This window comes from Dasypus novemcinctus, chromosome 21 (assembly GCF_030445035.2).
Source record: "Dasypus novemcinctus isolate mDasNov1 chromosome 21, mDasNov1.1.hap2, whole genome shotgun sequence".
Classification (NCBI taxonomy): Eukaryota; Metazoa; Chordata; class Mammalia; order Cingulata; family Dasypodidae; genus Dasypus; species Dasypus novemcinctus.
Genome location: NC_080693.1, coordinates 15,441,392 through 15,459,910, shown reverse-complemented (window position 1 = coordinate 15,459,910; position 18,519 = coordinate 15,441,392). Strand labels below are relative to the sequence as shown.

The 18,519-nt window shown below is 42.0% G+C and overlaps 1 protein-coding gene across 4 annotated transcripts in view; it reads left to right on the top strand.

The window, feature by feature from the left end:
* SLC47A2 (solute carrier family 47 member 2) overlaps window positions 1-18,519 on the top strand; it is a 46,427-nt gene that overhangs the window by 24,470 nt on the left and 3,438 nt on the right. The gene's annotated exons all lie outside the window — the stretch shown is intronic.

The following is an 18,519-nucleotide window of genomic DNA, read 5'->3' as shown; positions in this document are numbered from 1 at the left end:
GCACTTTCTTTTGTGCTGGGCGGCTCTCCTTACGGGGCGCACTCCTTGAGCATGGGGCTTCTCTACGTGGGGGGGGCACCCCTGCATGGCAGGGCACTCCTGGCGTGCATCAGCACTGCGCATGGACCAGCTCCACACGGGTCAAGGAGGCCCGGGGTTTGAACCGTGGACCTCCCATGTGGTAGACGGATGCCCTATCCATTGGGCCAAGTCCACTTCCCAAGGACTCACACTTCTTGATTTCAAAGTGTATAATGAAGTGACAGTAATCAAAGCAGTGTGGTACTGGAACTGTGTAACATAATAGAAGGTCCAGAAATAGACTGACATATCTATGGCCAATTGATTTTGACAAGGATGTTAAGTACACTGTTTGCTTCAAATATTTTGTTGCTCTGCTATCCGGTGCCTATAGGTTTAAAATTGTTAAATATTCCTGTTGAACTGACCTTTTCATGAACATATAATGTCCCTCTTTGTCTCCTGTAACAATTTTTTACTTTAAGTATATTTTGTCTGATATTAGCATAGTTACCCCTGTTCTCTTTGATTACTATTTGCATGAAATATTTTTCCATATTTTCACTGTCCACCTATTTCTATCTATGGATCTAAGATGGGTCTCTTGTAAATCGAATATAGTTGGGTCATTTTTCTTCATGTATTCTGTCAATCTCTGCCTTTTGATCGAAGAGTTTAATCTATTTACATACAGAGAAATTATTGATCAAGTAAGATTTACTTCTGCCATTTTGCTAATTGTGTTTTGTAAGCCTCATTCCTTTTCTGTCCCTCCATTATTGTCTTCCTTTTTCTAAAATGATCTTTTATAATGAGCCATTGTGAATCACTTATCCTCTCCTTTTGTGTAGCTATTAAAAGATACTTTCTTTATGGTTAACATGGGATTACATGTAGCATACTAAATCTATTACAATTTAGCTTGTGTTGATTCCAACTTGACTTAAATAGCCTACCATGCACAGTACCTATATCCCACCATCCCTCCCCTTCATGTTGTTCATGTCACAAATTACATCATGCATTGTGTCCATTAAGAGAGATTTACACTTGTTTTTTATGCATTTGAATTTTCCGCCTTATAAGAAGTAAAAGACAGCATTACAAGTGAAAAATGAAACAGTAGTGGCATACATATTTATCCATATTGTTACTTATACCAGAGATATTTATTTATTTATTTAGCACTGAGATACTGTCAGTGCTTTCCTTTCAACATGGAGAACTCCTTTTAGCATATCCTGTAAGGCAGGCTAGTGGTAATGAACTCCCTTAGTTTTTCCAGAAATGACTTAAATATTCCCCTCATTTTTGAAGGTTAACTTTGCTAGGTGTATTATTTTTGGGTAACAGTTTGTTTTCTTTCAGCACTTTAAATATGTCATCCTATTGCCTTTGGGTCTCCTAGTTTCTATTGAGAAATCAGATATTCATCTTCTTAAGGATTGCTTGTATGTAACATGATGCTTCTCTTGGCATTGGACAGTTTGATTATTATGTGACTCAGTGTAGATCTGTTTGGGTTCATCCTGCTTGGTGTTCACTGGATTTGTATATTCATGTATTTTTTCAGATTTGGGAAGAAATTTTTTTTGCATATGTTTCTGTTTTGTTTTTTGTTTTTTTAAGATTTATTTTATTTCTCTCCACCCCCTTGTAGTCATTGTTGTTTTACTTGCAAAGTCTATTTGTCTTCCTTGTTTCCTTAGGAGGCACTGGGAGCTGAATCTGGGACCTCTGATGTGGGAGGGAGGTGTCTAATCTCCTGAGCCACCTCTGCTCCCTGCTTTGTTGTGTCTCTCATTCTGTTTTTCCTCCCCATGTCTCTTGTTGGGTCACCTTGTTGCATCAGCTCGCCATGCTTGCCCATTGTGTCGGCTCGCTGTCTTCTTTAGGATCACTGGGAACCTCTGCTCCCTGCTTTGTTGTGTCTCCCACTATGTTCTTTTCTTTTCTTTTCTTTTCTTTTTAAAGATTTATTTATTTATTTAATTTCCCCCCTTCCCCTGGTTGTCTGTTCTTGGTGTCTATTTGCTGCGTCTTGTTTCTTTGTCCGCTTCTGTTGTCGTCAGCGGCACGGGAAGTGTGGGCGGCGCCATTCCTGGGCAGGCTGCTCTTTCTTTTCACGCTGGGCGGCTTTCCTCACGGGCGCACTCCTTGCGCGTGGGGCTCCCCCACGCGGGGGACACCCTTGCGTGGCACGGCACTCCTTGCGCGCATCAGCACTGCGCATGGCCAGCTCCACACGGGTCAAGGAGGCCCAGGGTTTGAACCGCGGACCTCCCATATGGTAGACGGTCGCCCTAACCACTGGGCCAAAGTCCGTTTCCCTGTTCTTTTCTTCTTGTGTCTCTTGCTGTGTCGTCTTGTTCTGTCAGCTTGCTGCACCTGTCCATCGTGCCAGCTCACTGTCTTCTTCAGGAGGCACTGGGATCCAAACCAGTGACCTCCCATGTGATAGGCAGGAGCCCAGTCACCTGAGCCACATCTGCTTCCCAATTGTTTCTTCAAATATTTTTTCTGGCCCTTTGTCTCTCTCTTCTTTTAGAACTCCTACGATGCATATATTGGTATGCTTGATGGCGACCCACAGGTTCCTCAGGCTCTGTTCATTTTCTTTCCCCCATTCTTTTCCTTTCTACTCCTCAACCTGGACAGTTTCAATTGTTTTGTCTTTGAGTTTGCTAATTCTTTCTGCTGCCTCCTCCAATCTACTCTTGAACCTTTCTATTGAATTTGTCACTTCAGTTATTCTACTTTTGAGTTCCAGAATTTCCATTTGGTTCTTGAAAATTTCTATCTCATTGTTGAAACTCTCATTTTATTCACATATTGTTTACCTGATTTCCTTTAGTTCTTTGTCCATGTTTTCCTTGGGCTCATTATTCCTATTTATTAGAGTTGTTTTATGACCTTTGATTGGTAATTTTAGAGACTGCTTCTTCTATTATACTTTCTGTTTAATTTCTTTTTCCTATTCCTGGGCCATACCTTTCTATCTCCTTGTATGCTGTGTAGTTTTTTGTTGTTGAGAACTGGACATTCTGAGTATTGTTATAATCACTCTGGAAATGTAGTTCTTCCACTCTTCAGTCTGCCAGACTGAGAACAAGATAAAAAAAGAAAGGAAATAACAGAGATAGGAGAGAAAAAAGAGAAAAGAAGAAAAATACTAACAGACAAAACACACAAACACACACACACAAACCAAGGGAAAAAATAGCAAAGTGTACTGCCTTTCTAAGTCTCTTATTCGGTGCCAGTGGGAAGCTAGAAGCTGTGGCTTCTGAGGCTAAGAGCTAGGCCTGCATTCCTGCTCATTCCCCAGGGATCCACCAGAGAAACAGAGAAAGAAAACAACCAACCAACCAAAAATAAGACAAAGAGAAAGAGGTGTACTGGTTCTTTATGTCCCTGTAAATGCTGCTATAAGGCTGGGAATCTGATTCTGAGAGAAACTGAGGCTACTGTCTGTGCTGGGCCCTCAAGGGTCTGCCAGGCTAAGCAACGCAAGAAAGAGAAAGAAGAAACCCAACCAATGAACGATGTTCTGGTAGAGCTAGTGTGAGGCCAGAAGCCGCTGCAACAGAGAGGGCTCAAAGGAAGGTCAGAGTCTGTGCAGTGCCCTCAGGGGGCTGCCAGACCAGGAGATGCTCACACACCGAAAGAGGGAAAAAAAACAACCAACCAAAACACTGGCTCTTTACGTCCAGGGTGGATGCGGGTGGGAGGTTGGAAGCACTACTGCCCAGGGGGCCCAAACGGAGGCCAGTTTCCATGCTCTGCCTCGACCCTCAGCCCCATCTCTCAGAGGAGAGGTTTTCTCAGCCTCCGCAGGTCTCAGCTGGGCAGCCCTGCTGCAGCTGTCGTCCCGGCTGGGGCAGGGGGCTGGAACAACGGGCTGGGCACTGGTTCGTGCGTTCACTCACAGAAGCTGAGCTCTGGCACTCCTGGAGCTGTTCTAAATGTCCATTCTGGTTCCAGGATTGCCACCTGGTCGAGTCCAGTCTCTGTTTCCAGCTCTTTCACTTTTTCAGTGGAGGCAGCAACTTGTAAATCTTGCTACTCCATCGTTTTGCTGACCTTATTTTTATTTTCTACAGTTTTGTCGAGGTATAATTTGCATACCATAAAATTCAGACATTTTAAGTGTAGAATTCAATTATTTATAATAAATGTAGAGTTCTGTCACCCTAAAGTATTTCCTGAAGCAGTCAATCTCCTCTCCCACCTCCAGCCCAGGCAACCACTGATTGTTTTCTGTCTCTATGAATTTCCCTTTTTTTGTACTTTTCATATGAATGGAATCATATAATAAGTAGTCTTTTGTGTCTGACTTCTTTCACTTACCAAAGGATTTCCGAGTTTCATTCATGAATTGGAACTTCACTTCTAGAATTTCTAGAATCATGTGTTATCTGTCCCATGGAGTCTGACTCATTTCAATCAACATGATGTTTTTGAGGTTCATTCACATTGTAGCAGGAATCAGAACTTCATTCCTTTTATGGCTAAAAAATATTCCACTGTAGTATATACCACATTTTGTTTACCCAGTTATCTGTTGATGGACACTTGGGTTGCTTCCACTTTTGGCTATTGGGAAGAGGGCTGCCATATACATTGGTATATTCAATGTGGTTTTTGTTTTTTATTATTCATCATCATTAGTAGTAGTAATTTATTAAAGTAGTTGTAGGCTTACAGAAAAATCATGCAGAAAATACAGAGTTCCCCTATACCATCATTCTTAACACCTTGCATTAGTGTGGGTATTTGTTGCAATTCATGAAAGAACATTTTTAAAATTGCACTATTAACTATAGTACATTGTTTATAATAGGGTTCACTGTTCGTGTTGTACAGTTGTTTTTTTTTAAATTGTGGTGTTAATGTGAATTTTTCTAATGACTAATGCTGATCCTGTTTTCATGTGCTTATTATCCATTTGTGTGTTCTTTAAGTGAACTTTCTATTCACGTCCTTTTGCCCTTTTTTTTTGCTTTCTTTTTTTTTTTCAGATACCAGGGGCCAGGGACTGAACCCAGGACCTTGTATGTGGGAAGCTGGCGCTCCATCACTGAGCCACATTGGCTCCCCTGGGTTGTTGTTTTTTTTGTTTATTTTTCTTATTGTTGTTTTTTGTTTTTCTAGGAGGCACCAGGAGCCAAACCTGGGGCCTCCCATTTGGGAAGCAGGCACTCAATTTCTTGAGCCACATCGACTCCCCAGCCCAATTTTTAAAATTAGGTTGCATATTACTGAGTTGTAAGAGTTCTTTATATATTCTAGATACAAGTCCTTTATGAGATATATGATTTGCAAGTCTGATCTGTGGTTTGTCTTTTCATTTTCTTAATTATACCTTTTAAGCTGCAAAAGGTTTTACTTATTTATTTTAAGGTTTTTAAAATTTTATTTTTTATTGAAGTAGATCATTCATATATGAACACACATGAACAATAAGTGTATAGTAAAGAATGCAAACTTACAAAATAAACATACATAACATCACACAGCGGTCTCATACATCTCCCCTCCACCAACTCTTTGCACTGGTGTGGAACATTTATTACAAACTATGCAAGAGCATCGTCAAAATACTACCAACTATATTCCTTACCTTACATTTGGGGTATTTTTCCCCAAACCCATACTATTTTTTAAAAAATATATTTTTGTTACAGATATTGTGAACTTGCAAAACAATAATACATATGTGTAGATTTCCCATACAATTCCACACCCTAGTGGAACATTTGTTACAGATTATGAGATAATATCATCAGACTATTACCACCAATCATGGTCCATAGCATACATTTTGCACACTTTTTCCATACACCTCCATTATCAACACAGTACAGCTTGGCATTGATGCAAGAATATTACAGTATTGCTGTTAACCACAGTCTATAGGTCACACCAGTTGTAGTTTTCCCATGTTTCTCCACATTCCCATCACCCTGCAATAGTGATGTACATCTGCTCTAGCTCACAGAAGGACTCTCTTGCATTTGTACCCTCCACCACAATTCTCAACCGCCTCTGGGGTCACTATGTTATTCAAACCTAGATCATTCTTTAGCTTTCTTTCTATTGACATTTACTTCCCCAGACTACCTTTTTCAGTCACAATCCCATTTATAAACCAGTGGCTACTCACTATAATATGTTACTATCAACTCTATCCATCTCCACACTTTTACAGTCAAGTTAACTAAAACTTCTATGTACATTAATCATCCATAGTTCTTCTCAACCCTCCTCTTATCTCCATATAAACTATACTCTAGGTTTTAATTCCATGCTTATTATTTGTATTTAGTTCATATCGATGAAGCCATGCAATATTTGCCCTTTTGTGTCTGGCTTACTTTGCTTAGTATAATGTCTTTAAGACTCATCCATGTTATCACACTTGTCCCAATTTCATTTCTTCTTATTGCAGCATAGTATTCCATCTTATCTATATACCACATTTTGTTTATCCATTCATTGGTGGATGGACACTTGGGTTGTTTCCATCTTTTGGCAATTGTGAACAATGTTGCTTTGAACATTGGTGTGCAGATGTCTGTTTGTGTCACAACTTTTAGCTCTTCTGGATATATTCCTAGTAGAGGAATTGCTGGGTCATATGGCACGTCTATATTTAGCTTCCTGAGGAACCACCAAACTGTCTTCCACAGAGGCTGCCCCATTTTACACTCCCACCAACAGTGAAGGAGTGTTCCTATTTCTCCACATCCTCTCCAGCACTTATTGTTGTCTGTTTTTTTAATAATGGCTATTCTATGTGGTATTAGATGATATCTCATTGTTGTTTTAATTTGCATTTCCCTAATAGCTAGAGATATGGAACTTTTTTTTCATGTGCTCTTTGGCCATTTGTATTTCCTCTTTGGAGAAATGTCTATTTAAATCTTTTGTCCATTTTTTAATTGGATTGCTTGCTCTTTTATTGTTGAGTTGTATGATCTCTTTATATAGAATGGAAATCTAACCCTTAGTGGATATCTTCTTCCATTGACTGGGCTGTCTTTTCACCTTCTTGATGAAGTCCTTTGAATCACAGATATGTTTAAGTTTGAGGAGGTCCCATTTATCCATGTTTTCTTTTGTTGCTCGTGCTTTTGGTGTAAGATTTAAGAATCCACCACCTACAACCAGGTCTTGAAGATGTTTCCCTACATTTTCTTCTAGGAGCTTTATTGTACTTCCTCTTATATTTAGGTCTTTGATCCATTTTGAGTTAGTTTTTTGTATAAGGTGTGAGGTAGGGGTCTTCTTTCTTTCTTTTGGCTATGGATATCCAATTCTCCCAACACCATTTGTTGAAAAAATTGTTCTGCCCCAACTGGGAGGGCTTGATAGTCTTGTCAAAACTCATTTGGCCATAGATGTGAGGGTCTGTTTCTGAACCATCAGTTTGGTTCCATTGGTCTATGTGTCTATCTTTATGCCAATGCCATGCTGTTTTTATTTATTTATTTATTTTTTAAGATTTATTTATTTAATTTCCCCCCTCCCCTGGTTGTCTGTTCTTGGTGTCTATTTGCTGCGTCTTGTTTCTTTGTCTGCTTTTGTTTCTTTTGTCTGCTTCTGTTGTCGTCAGCGGCACAGGAAGTGTGGGCGGCGCCATTCCTGGGCAGGCTGCACTTTCTTTTTCACGCTGGTGGCTTTCCTCACGGGCGCACTCCTTGCGCGTGGGGGCTCCCCCACGCGGGTGACACCCTTGCGTGGCACGGCACTCCTTGCGCGCATCAGCACTGCACATGGCCAGCTCCACACGGGTCAAGGAGGCCCGGGGTTTGAACCGCGGACCTCCCATATGGTAGACGGACGCCCTAACCACTGGGCCAAAGTCCGTTTCCCACCATGCTGTTTTTATTACTGTAGCTAGGTAATATGATTTAAAGTCTGGAAGTGAGAGTCCTCCAACTTCACTTTTCCTTTTTAAGATGTTTCTGGCTATTTGGGAACTCTTACCCTTCCAGATAAATTCGATAATTATGTTTTCCATTTGCTTAAAAAATGCTGGTGGTATTTTTATTGGGATTGCATTGAATCTGTATATCAATTTGGGTAGAATTGACATCTTAATGATATTTAGTCTTCCAATCCATGAGCATGGAATGTTCTTCCAATTATTTAGGTCTTTTAAAATTTCTTTTAGCGATGCATTATAGTTTTCTGAATACAAGCGCTTTGCATCCTTGGTTAAGTTTATCCCTAAATATTTGATTCTTTTAGTTGCTATTGTAAATGGAATTTTTCCCCTGACCTCCTTCTCATATTGTGCATTATTAGTATATAGAAACACCACTGATTTTTGCTTATTGATCTTGTATCCTGACACTCTACTGAAATCATTTATTAGCTCCAATGGCTTTGTTGTAGTTTTTTGGCATTTTCTAGATATACAATCATATCATCTATGAATAGTGAAAGTTTTAATTCTTCCTTTCCAATTTGGATGCCTTTTATTTCTTTTTCTTGCCTGATTGCTGTAGCTGGAACCTGTAGCATTATATTGAACAACAGTGGTGACAGTGGGTATCCTTGTCCGGTCTCTGATATCAACGGGAAAGCTTTTAGTTTTTTATCATTGAGTACAATGTTAGCTGTGGGTTTTTCATATAGGGCCTTTATCATGTTGAGAAAATTTCCTTAATTCCTATTTTTTGTAGTATTTTTATCATGAAAGGATGCTGTATTTTGTCAAATGCCTTTTCTGCATCAATTGATAAAATAATGTGATTTTTATTCTTTGATTTATTAAGGTGGTGTATTATGCTGATTGATTTTCTTGTATTGAACCAGGCTTGCATGCCTGGTATAAAACCCACTTGATCATGATGGATAATTCTTTTAATGTGTTGTTGGATTTAATTAGAAAGTATTTTATTGAGGATTTTTGCATATGTATTCATTAGAGAAATGGGTCTGTAATTTTCTTCTTTTTTTTTTTTTGTAATATCTTTATCTAGTTTTAGTATTAGGGTGATATTGGCTTCATGGAATGTGTTTGGTGGCATTCCTTCTTGTTGAATTTTTTGGAAGAGCTTGAGTAAGATGGGTATTAAATCTTCTTTGAATGCTTGGTAGAACTCACCTGTGAAACTGTCTGGTCCTGGGCTTTTCATTTTGGGGAGCTGTTTGATGACTGTTTCAATTTCTTTACTTGTGATTGGCTTGTTGAGGTCTTCTATTTCTTCTAGTGTCAGTGTAGGCTGTTTGTACATTCCCAGGAATTTTTCTATTTCATCCACATTGTCTAGTTTTTTAGCATAAAGTTGTTCATAGTATCCTCTTATGGTCTCCCTTATTTCTGTGGGGTCAGTAGTAAGGTTCCCCTTTTCATTTTTTATTTCATTTATTTGCATCTTCCCTTTTTTTTTTTCTTAGTCAGTCTAGCTAAGGGTTTGTCAATTTTCTTAATCTTCTCAAAAAACCAACTTTTGGTTTTGTTACTTTTCTCTATTGTTTTTTTTTTTGTTGTTGTTGTTGTTCTCAATTTCATTTATTTCTGCTCTGCTCTTTGTTATTTCATTCCTTCTACTTGCTTTAGGATTAGCTTGCTGTTGTTTTTCTAGTTCCTCCAGCTGGTAGTTAAGACATTGATTTTAGCTCTTTCTTCTTTTTTAATGTAAGCATTGAGGGCTATAAATTTTCCTCTCAATTCTGCCTTTGCAGCATCCCTTAGGCTCTGATAAGTTGTATTCTCATCATTCATCTTGAGATATTTGATTTTTCTTGAAATTTCATCTTTGACTCACTGATTATTTAAGAGTGTGTTGTTTAATCTCCATAGATATGTGAATTTTCCCTTTATTTGCTGCTTGTTAATTTCCAGCTTTAGTCCATTATGATCAGAGAAAGTGCTTTGTATAATTTCAATTTTGTTGAATTTATTGAGGTCTGCTTTGTGTCCCAACATATAGTCTATCCTGGAGAAAGATCCACGAGCACTTCAAAGTATATCCTGCTGTTTTGGGGTACAATGCTCTGTATATGTCTATTAGGTTTAGTCTATTTATCATATTATTCAAGCTCTCTGTTTCTTTATTGATCTTCTGCCCAGATGTTCTATCCAATGCTGAGAGTGAGGTATTGAAATCTCCAACTATTATTGTAGAGATGTTTATTTCTCCCTTCAGTTTTGCCAGTGTTTGCCTCATGTATCTTGGGGCATTCTGATTAGGTGCATATATACTTATGATTGTTATTTCTTCCTGGTGAACCATCCCTTTTATTAATATGTAATGTCCTTCCTTGTCCCTAATAACAGTTCTGCTTTTAAAGTCTGTATCATCTGATATAAGTATAGCTACCCCAGCTTTTTTTTTTTTGTTTTGGTTACTGCCTGCATGGAATATCTTTTTCCAACCTTGCCCTTTCAATTTACTGGTATTCTTGGGTCTAAGGTGAGTCTCCTGCAGACAACATATAGATGGCTTATATTTTCTTATCCATTCTGCCAGCCTGTGTCTTTTGATTGGGGGGTTCAATCCATTAACATTCGATGTTACTACTGTAAAGGCAGTTCTTATTTCATCCATTTTGATCTTTGCGTTTTGTCTGTCATTTTATATTTGACACTTTAGTTACTGTTACTGATACAGTTGTCATTCCTAGACTCTCTTCCAGGCCTCACTCTCCTGTCTTTTCTTTTCAGGCTGCACCACTCCCTTTAGTATTTCTTGCAAAGCTAGTCTTTTTGTTATAAACTCTCTCAGTTTCTGTTTATCTGTAAATATTCTAATCTCACCCTCATTTTTGAAAGACAGTTTTGCTGGATATAAGATTCTTGGCTGGAAGTTTTTCTCTTGCAGTATCTTAAATATATCATACCACTGCATTCTTGCCTCCATGGTTTCTGCTGAGAAATCAGCATTTAATCTTATTGGGGATCCCTTATATGTTGTGCATTGCTTTTCTCTTGCTGCTCTCAGAATTCTCTCTTTGTCTCTGGCATCTGACATTCTGATTAGTATGTGTCTCGGAGTTGGTCTATTTGGATTTATTCAGATGGGAGTATGTTGTGCTTCTTGGACACAGATATCTATGTCCTTCAATAAGGTTGGGAAATTTTCCACTATTATTTCTTCAAATATTATTTCTGCCCCTTTTCCCTTCTCTTCTCCTTCTGGGACACCCATGACATGTATGTTAGCACATCTCTTGCTGTCATTTAGTTCCCTGAGACCCTGTTCAATTTTTTCCATTCTTTTCTTCATCTGTTCTTTTGTTTGTTCACTTTCAGAGGCCATGTACTTTGAGCTCACCGATCCTTCTTCTGCTTCCTCAAATCTGCTGTTATATGCCTCCAGTGTATTTTTAATTTCATTTATTGCACCTTTCATTCCCATAAGGTCTGCTATTTTTCTATGTATGCTTTCAAATTCTTTTTTGTGCTCATCCAATGTCTTCTTAATATCCTTAATCTCTTTAGCCATCTTATTGAATTTATTAAGATTTGTTTGAATATCTAAGATTAGTTGTCTCAACTCCTTTATGTCATCTGCAGGCTTATCTTGTTCCTTTGACTGGGCCATCTCTTCTTGTTTCTTGGTATGGATTTAATTTTTTGTTGGTGTTTCCTCATCTGGCTTGCTAGATGTATTTATTCTGGGTCCAACTTCTCCCTTTAGTTTAGGGATTTCTTATCTTTCTCCCTTGCTGGTTGTGTAGTAGGAGCCAAGGATGTAGTTGGTGCTGTAAGCTGTGGAGGCTGAAGCTGCCCTCACTGCGCCAGGGACCAGTGAAGCTTCTCCCACCTTTCCCCTCTGTCAGGGGTGTGGACGGAGCTGTAGCTGCATATAAATAATCCCAGTTGGGCACAAGACTGTTTGTAATCACCAGAGACACTGATGAAGCTTCACACCTCTTCCTCCCCTGCCTTAGGCAGGGATGGAGCTGTAGTTTTGTTAAGCAATCTATGCTGTGTGGGTCCAAAACAACCACACTTGCTCAGGTAAACTGATATATTACCAGACCCTCTCCCTGCCAGGAGTGGGAGTGGACCCTCTGGAGTGCCCAACAATCTGATCTCTGTGTGCAGTTGCCCTGAGAGGCTGAGGGAGTACTGTCCCTTCTGCCCTTTAGGGGGTGGGAACAGAACCACAAATACTCAACTGTTCAGTCTTTTTTTTTTTTTTAAGATTTATTTTATTTATTTATTTCTCTCCTCTTCCCCCCTACCCTGGTTGTCTGTCCTCTGTGTCTATTTGCTGCATCTTCTTTTTTGTCCGCTTCTGTTGTCAGCAGCATGGGAATCTGTGCTTCTTTTTGTTGTGTCATCTTGCTGTGTCAGCTCTCTTTGTGGGTGGCACCATTCCTGGGCAGGCTGCACTTTCTTTCGCACTGGGCAGCTCTCCTTACAGGGCGCACTCCTTGCGCGTGGGGCTCCCCTACGCGGGGACACCCCTGCGTGGCAGGGCACTCCTTGCGTGCATCAGCACTGTGCATGGGCGAGCTCCACCATGGGCCACCTCAAAGAGGCCCAGGGTTTGAGCCGCGGACCTCCCATGTGGTAGACGGACGCCCTAACCACTGGGCCAAGTCTGCTTCCCAACAGTTCGGTCTTGTGGGCTGAAAGTACCCACTGTTGCCCAGAGAGGCTGAGGAAGCACCAGCTCCCTCCTATCCTATTGGGTGGTAGGGGTTGTTCTATGGGTGCTCAACAGTTCAGTCCCTTTAGGCCAAGAATACCTGTCATTGCCTGGAGAGGCTGAGGAAACACCAGCCCCCTTCTGTCCACTTGAGGCATGGGGTTGGATCCACAGGCACCCGACAGTTCAGTCCCTGCTGGCTGAAAGTACCCACCATTGTCCAGAGAGGCTGTGGAGACACCAGACCCTTCCTGTCCTGTTGGGGGTGGGGGTGGATGCATAGGCACTCAATAGTCCAGTCCATGCAGGCTGAAGGTCTGCTGTTGCCCAAAAAGGCTGTGGAAAGACCAGCCCCCTTCTTTCCTATTGGGGGGTTAGGGTGCATCACAAGTACCCACCAGACCAGGCCGTGTGGGCCAGAAGCACCTGCAGTTACCCAAAGAGGCTGGGCAAACACAGTCCGTCTCTTGTCCTATTGGGGATGGAGGTGGATCCATAGGTGCCAAACAGTCAGACTTGTGCACCCCAAAACGGTTGCCCTGAGAGGTTGAGGCAACACCAGCCCCCTCCTATCCTGTGGGGGGACAGAGGTGGAGATGGGCTCAAGGGCACTCAACAAATCTGTGAGGGCTGAAAACCCCTGCCATTGCCCAGAAAGGCTGAGGATACCCAGCTCCTCTCCTATTCTCTTGGGGTGCAGGGATGCAGCCCCAGTGTCTGACTATTCAGCCTCTGCCAGCAGAGAGCACTTGCAGTTGCCTGGAGAGCCAGGTCCTGCCCGCTTCCTCTCTGCTGGAGGTGGGGCTGGAGCCTAGGCTAGGGCTGCCCTCCGATCTTGGTGGAAAGAAGCCCGTCCCTAACTTCCCTGGATTTCAGTCAGCCAGGCTCTCCCTCATGCTGGGGGTGGAGTCAAGATGGCGGCCGCTGGACTCTTTCCCCCTTGGACAGGCTCAGCCCTTTAGCCAGCCGAGTCCACTACTCAGTAGCTGAGGTCAGTGGACATCTGTCTCTTCCCCCACCGTTTATGGGAAATGGAGCTTCCAACTCCAGCCATGGAACAGCTCCCGAGGTGGCTTGGGCCCCTAGAGTAGGGTGGGCGCCAGCCTCTGCGGCGTGGCTTGCAGCTTCCCAGGTGCGTGGTGCAGGTCCCCCAGCTTCCTCGCTGCTGGAGGTGGGACTGGGGTCTAGGCTAGACCTGCAATCCAGCCTGGGTGGAGAGGAGCTGGTCCTCACGAGCAGCGTGATTTTCAGTCAGCGCCGCTTCCCCTCGTGCCCGTTGGGAGTCAGAATGGCGGCCACCGGCCTCCCTCTGACCTGGACAGGCTCCAAGTTGAGTTGTTCCCAGGATTCCACTTCAGCCTGCTGGATCCACAAGTCAGCAGCTGAAGTCGGTGCCACACCATGCTTTCCTCTCGTTTTTATTGGGGGAGATGGAACTTCCAACTCCAACCACGAAACAGCTCCCGCGGCGGCGTGCATGCCACGGGCACCGACCCCCGTGTGTGGAGGGCTCCACTCACGATTCCTCTGTGTGGATGGGCATCTCCTCCTTCCACACTGTCAAGGATGTTGCAGGATACTCTTCTGGTCTCCCGGGTCCTCCTAAAGGTGCTTCAGGTAGCTCTGGGTGGCCACCACCTGCCCTGATTCAGGAGCTGCCTCCAGGAGCTCCTCACTCTGCCGCCATCTTGGCTCCACCCCCCAAAGGTTTGACTTTTTATGTAGCCTAGTTCAACACCTCAATGTTCTTTTTTTAATTTAAGGAGGTACCAGGGATTGAACCCAGGACCTTGCACATGGGAAGCAGGCACTCAACCACTGAGCTATATCTGCTCCCCTCAATTTTTTATTTTTAAAAAAATTTTATGGTTCATGCTTTTACTGTCATATCTAAGAACTTTTTGCCTACCCCAGGGTCATGAAATTTTCTCCTAAATTTTTTTTTTCCTACAAGTTTTATAGTTTTAGCCCTTACACTTAGATTTACATATAAGACAAGGGTCTAAGTTCATATCTTGCATATGGATATTCAGTTATCCCAGCACCATTTGTTGAAAAGGCTCTCCCCTCTCCCTTGTGGATTTTTGAAAATCAGTTGACCATAAATGCAGTGGTTGATTTCTGGATTCACAATTCTGTTCCTCTGATCTATAGGTCTATCCCGACACCAAATACCACACTGCCTTGATTACTGTAGCTTTGTAGTGAGTTTTGAAGTCAGTTAGTGTGAGTCTTCCAACTTTGTTCATTTTATCCCCTCCAAATTGCTTTGGCTATTCTAGGTCTTTCACATTTCCTTATATATTTTAGAATTAGTTTGTCGATTTCTATTAAAAAGCCTGCTGGGATTTTGATAGAGTTTGTGCTGAATCCATAGATCAAAGATTGGGAGCACTGTCATCTTAGCAATATTGAGGCCTCTAATCATAGACTATAGCTCCAAGTATTTAGATCTTCTTTAATTTATATCAGTAATATTTTGTAGTTTTCAGTGGACAAATCTTAGTGTTTTTGTTAAATTTATCCCATTATATATATATACATTTTTTTTGTCAGATATTTTATTTTTAAAGAAGCTTTAGATTACATAAATGTTATATAAAAAATATAGGGGGAGGGAAGCGGCTGTGGCTCAATCAGTTGGGCTCCCGTCTACCGTATGGGAGGCCCTGGGTTCGCGTCCCGGGGCCTCCTTGTGAAGGCAGGCTCGCCCGCAAGCGCCGAGGAGTGCCACCCGGCCCGCAAGCACCGCAGATTGAACAAGGTGACGCAAGAAAAAGGGAGACAAGCAAAAATACAGAAGAGCAGACAGCAAGCAAAAAAGCCACAAGGGGGGCATATAGGGGGATTCCCATGTACCTTCCCCGTCCCCTTTCCACACTTTCCCCCATTAACAACATCTTTCTTTAGTGTGGTACCTTTGTTACAATTGATGAACACAGATTGAAGCATTGCTGCTAACCATGGACTATAGTTTACATTCGAGTTTACACTTTGCCCTGCACAACTTTATAGGTTTTGACAAAATGTATAATGACCTGTATCCGTCATTGCAACGTCATGCAGAACAATTCCAATGCCCCCAAAATGTCCCATGTTACACCTATTATTCCCTCTCCTCTCAGAAACCCCAGTGGCCTCTGCCTTTATATCAATGATACAAGTTTTTCTATGGCTAGAATAAAAATAATTCTCTAATAGAATAACAGTAAGTCTACTTTAGTCCATTGTTCATGCCCCAACCTTGAGGATTTTGTATCCCATGATATTTTGTTCTTTTGGTGCTAGTTTAGTTTCCCAGCTGCTAACACAGATGCCATGCAGTGGGTTGGTTTAAGCAGTAGGAATTTGACTCAGAGTTTTGAAGCTAAGAGAAGTCCAAAACTGAGGTGTCGATAGGCGATGCTTTCTCTCTGCAGACTGCAGCGAGCTGGCACTGGCTCTGGCGATTAGGGCGTCTTGGCTTTTCTGTCACTTGGCAATACACGTGGTGGCCTCCTGGCTGCTCCCGTGGCTTTCTCCTCTGTGGCCTTCTTTTTATAGCCTCCAAAACTAAGATTAGGACCCATCCTGACTCATTTGGGCCACACCTTAAGGGAAGTAGCCCCAGAAGGTCCCATTTACAAGGGATTCATGCCCACAGGAACAGATTAAGATTAAGAATATGTTCTGTCTTTTTCTGGGGTACATAGTGCCAAGCCACCACAGTTATTGTGAATGGAACTGTTTTCTTATTTTCATTTTTGGGTGTTCATTGCTCGTTGTATAAAAATTGATTTTTGATTTGATCTTTTATATATTGATATTTTATCTTGTGGCCTTGTTATAGTCATTTATGGGTTCTGTAGTTTTTCTGTGGGTTCCTTATGATTTCTACATGCGTAGGATCACGTCACCTATGAATAAGGACACTTTTATTTCTTCCTTTCCTCCAGGACAATGATGAATAGAAATGCAAGACCTTGTTCCCAATGTTAGGGGAAAGTTTTCAGTATTTCAGCATGAAATATATTTATTTTAGCTGTAGGATTTTCATAAATGCCCTTTATCAGGATTAGGAAGAACTCTTCTACTCCTAATTGTTGAGGAATTTTCTCATGAATGGGTTTTGGATTTTGTTGAATGCTTTTTTTCTGCATCTGAGATCATCCTATTTTTTGGTCATTTATTCTATTAAAATGATGTATTACATTGATTTCGAGATATAGTTTGCATTCATGGTGTATATCTTTTTATATGCTGCTGAATTTGGTTTGCCAATATTTTGTAAAAGGCTTGCATCTACGTTCATGAGAGACACTGATCTGTAATTTTTATTTTCCCCCTGTAGTACCTTGGTCTGTTTGGTATCAGGATAGTATTGGCCTCAAAGAATGAGTTGGGAAGTGTTCTCTCCTCTTCTACTTTCTGAAAGAGTTTGTGGAGAAGGCAGTAGTTCTTCTGTAAACGTTTGATCGAGTTCACCAGTGAAGTCATCTGGGCCTGGCCTTTTCTTTGTTAGCAGATTTAAAATGAGTAATTCAAGTTATTTATTTGTTATAGGTCTATATTATTCTATTTCTTGTTGAACTAGTTTTGGTGGCTTGTGTTGGCATCAATTGCCCAGGACTGCCAAAACAACATACCACAGCTGGATGGCTTCAAACAACAGCAAGTTCTGTCTCCCGGTTTTGGAGGCTAAAAGAGGGCTGTTCCTCTCTGCAGCTACAGGGGCTCTTCCTTGCCTCCTCCTAGCGTCTGGTGGTCTGCCGGCAGTTTCTGGCCTTCCTTGGCCTGCGTCTCCACCCAGCCCTCTTCCTTCCCTGTCCCTTCTCCTCTTCTCCAGGCATAAAGGATTCCGGGTGCACCCTACTGCAGTATAACCTCATCTTTTTATTTTTATTTTTTATTTATTCCCCTCCCCCCTGCAGTTGTCTGCTCTCTGTGTCCATTTGCTGTGTGTTCTTCTGTGACCGTTTCTATCCTTATCAGCGGCACCGCGGAACCTGTGTTTCTTTTTGCTGTGTCATCTTGTTGTATCAGCTCTCCGTGTGTGCAGCGCCATTCCTGGGCAGGCTGCACTTTCTTTCATGCTGGGCGGCTCTCCTTACGGGTGCACTCCTTGCGCGTGGGGCTCCCCTACGCAGGGACACCCCTGCATGTCACGGCACTCCTTGTGCGCATCAGCACTGCACATGGGCCAGCTCCACACGGGTCAAGGAGGCCCAGGGTTTGAACCGCAGACCTCGCATGTGGTAGACGGACGCCCTAACCACTGGGCCAAGTCCGCTTCCCATGACCTCATCTTAATTTAACTAAGTCCAAGGGAGCAGCTGTGGCACGTGTGTTGAGTGCCTGCCTCCCACATACGAGGTCCTAGGTTCAATTCCTGGCCCCGATACCTCAAAAACAAATTTTTTTTTTTAGCCAAGTCTATCTGCAATGGCCCTATTTCAAATAAGGTCCCATTCTGAGGTACTGGGGGTCAGGGCTTCAGTGTCTCTTTTTTCTGAGGGGCACAATTCAACCTGGGAAGTATATTTCAAGGAATTTATCCGCTTCATCTGGCTTTTTAAATTTATGGGCATAAGGTTGCTCATAATAGTCCCTTATTCTCTTTATGGTCAGCAGTGGTATCCCACTTAATTCCTAATTTTTGTAATTTGTGCCTGAACTCTTACTATTTTCTTGGTCAGTCTAACAAAAGGCTTGTCAATTGTGTTGATCCTATTAAAGATCATTTTTTGTTTTATTTAAGATTTATTTATTTCTCCCCATCCCCTTGTTGTTTGCACTTGTTGGATCTGTTTGTCTTCCTTGTTTCTTTTTTTCAGGAGGCACCGGGAGTCAAACCTGGAACCTCTGAGGTGGGAGGGAGATGCCTAATCGCTTGAGGCGCCTC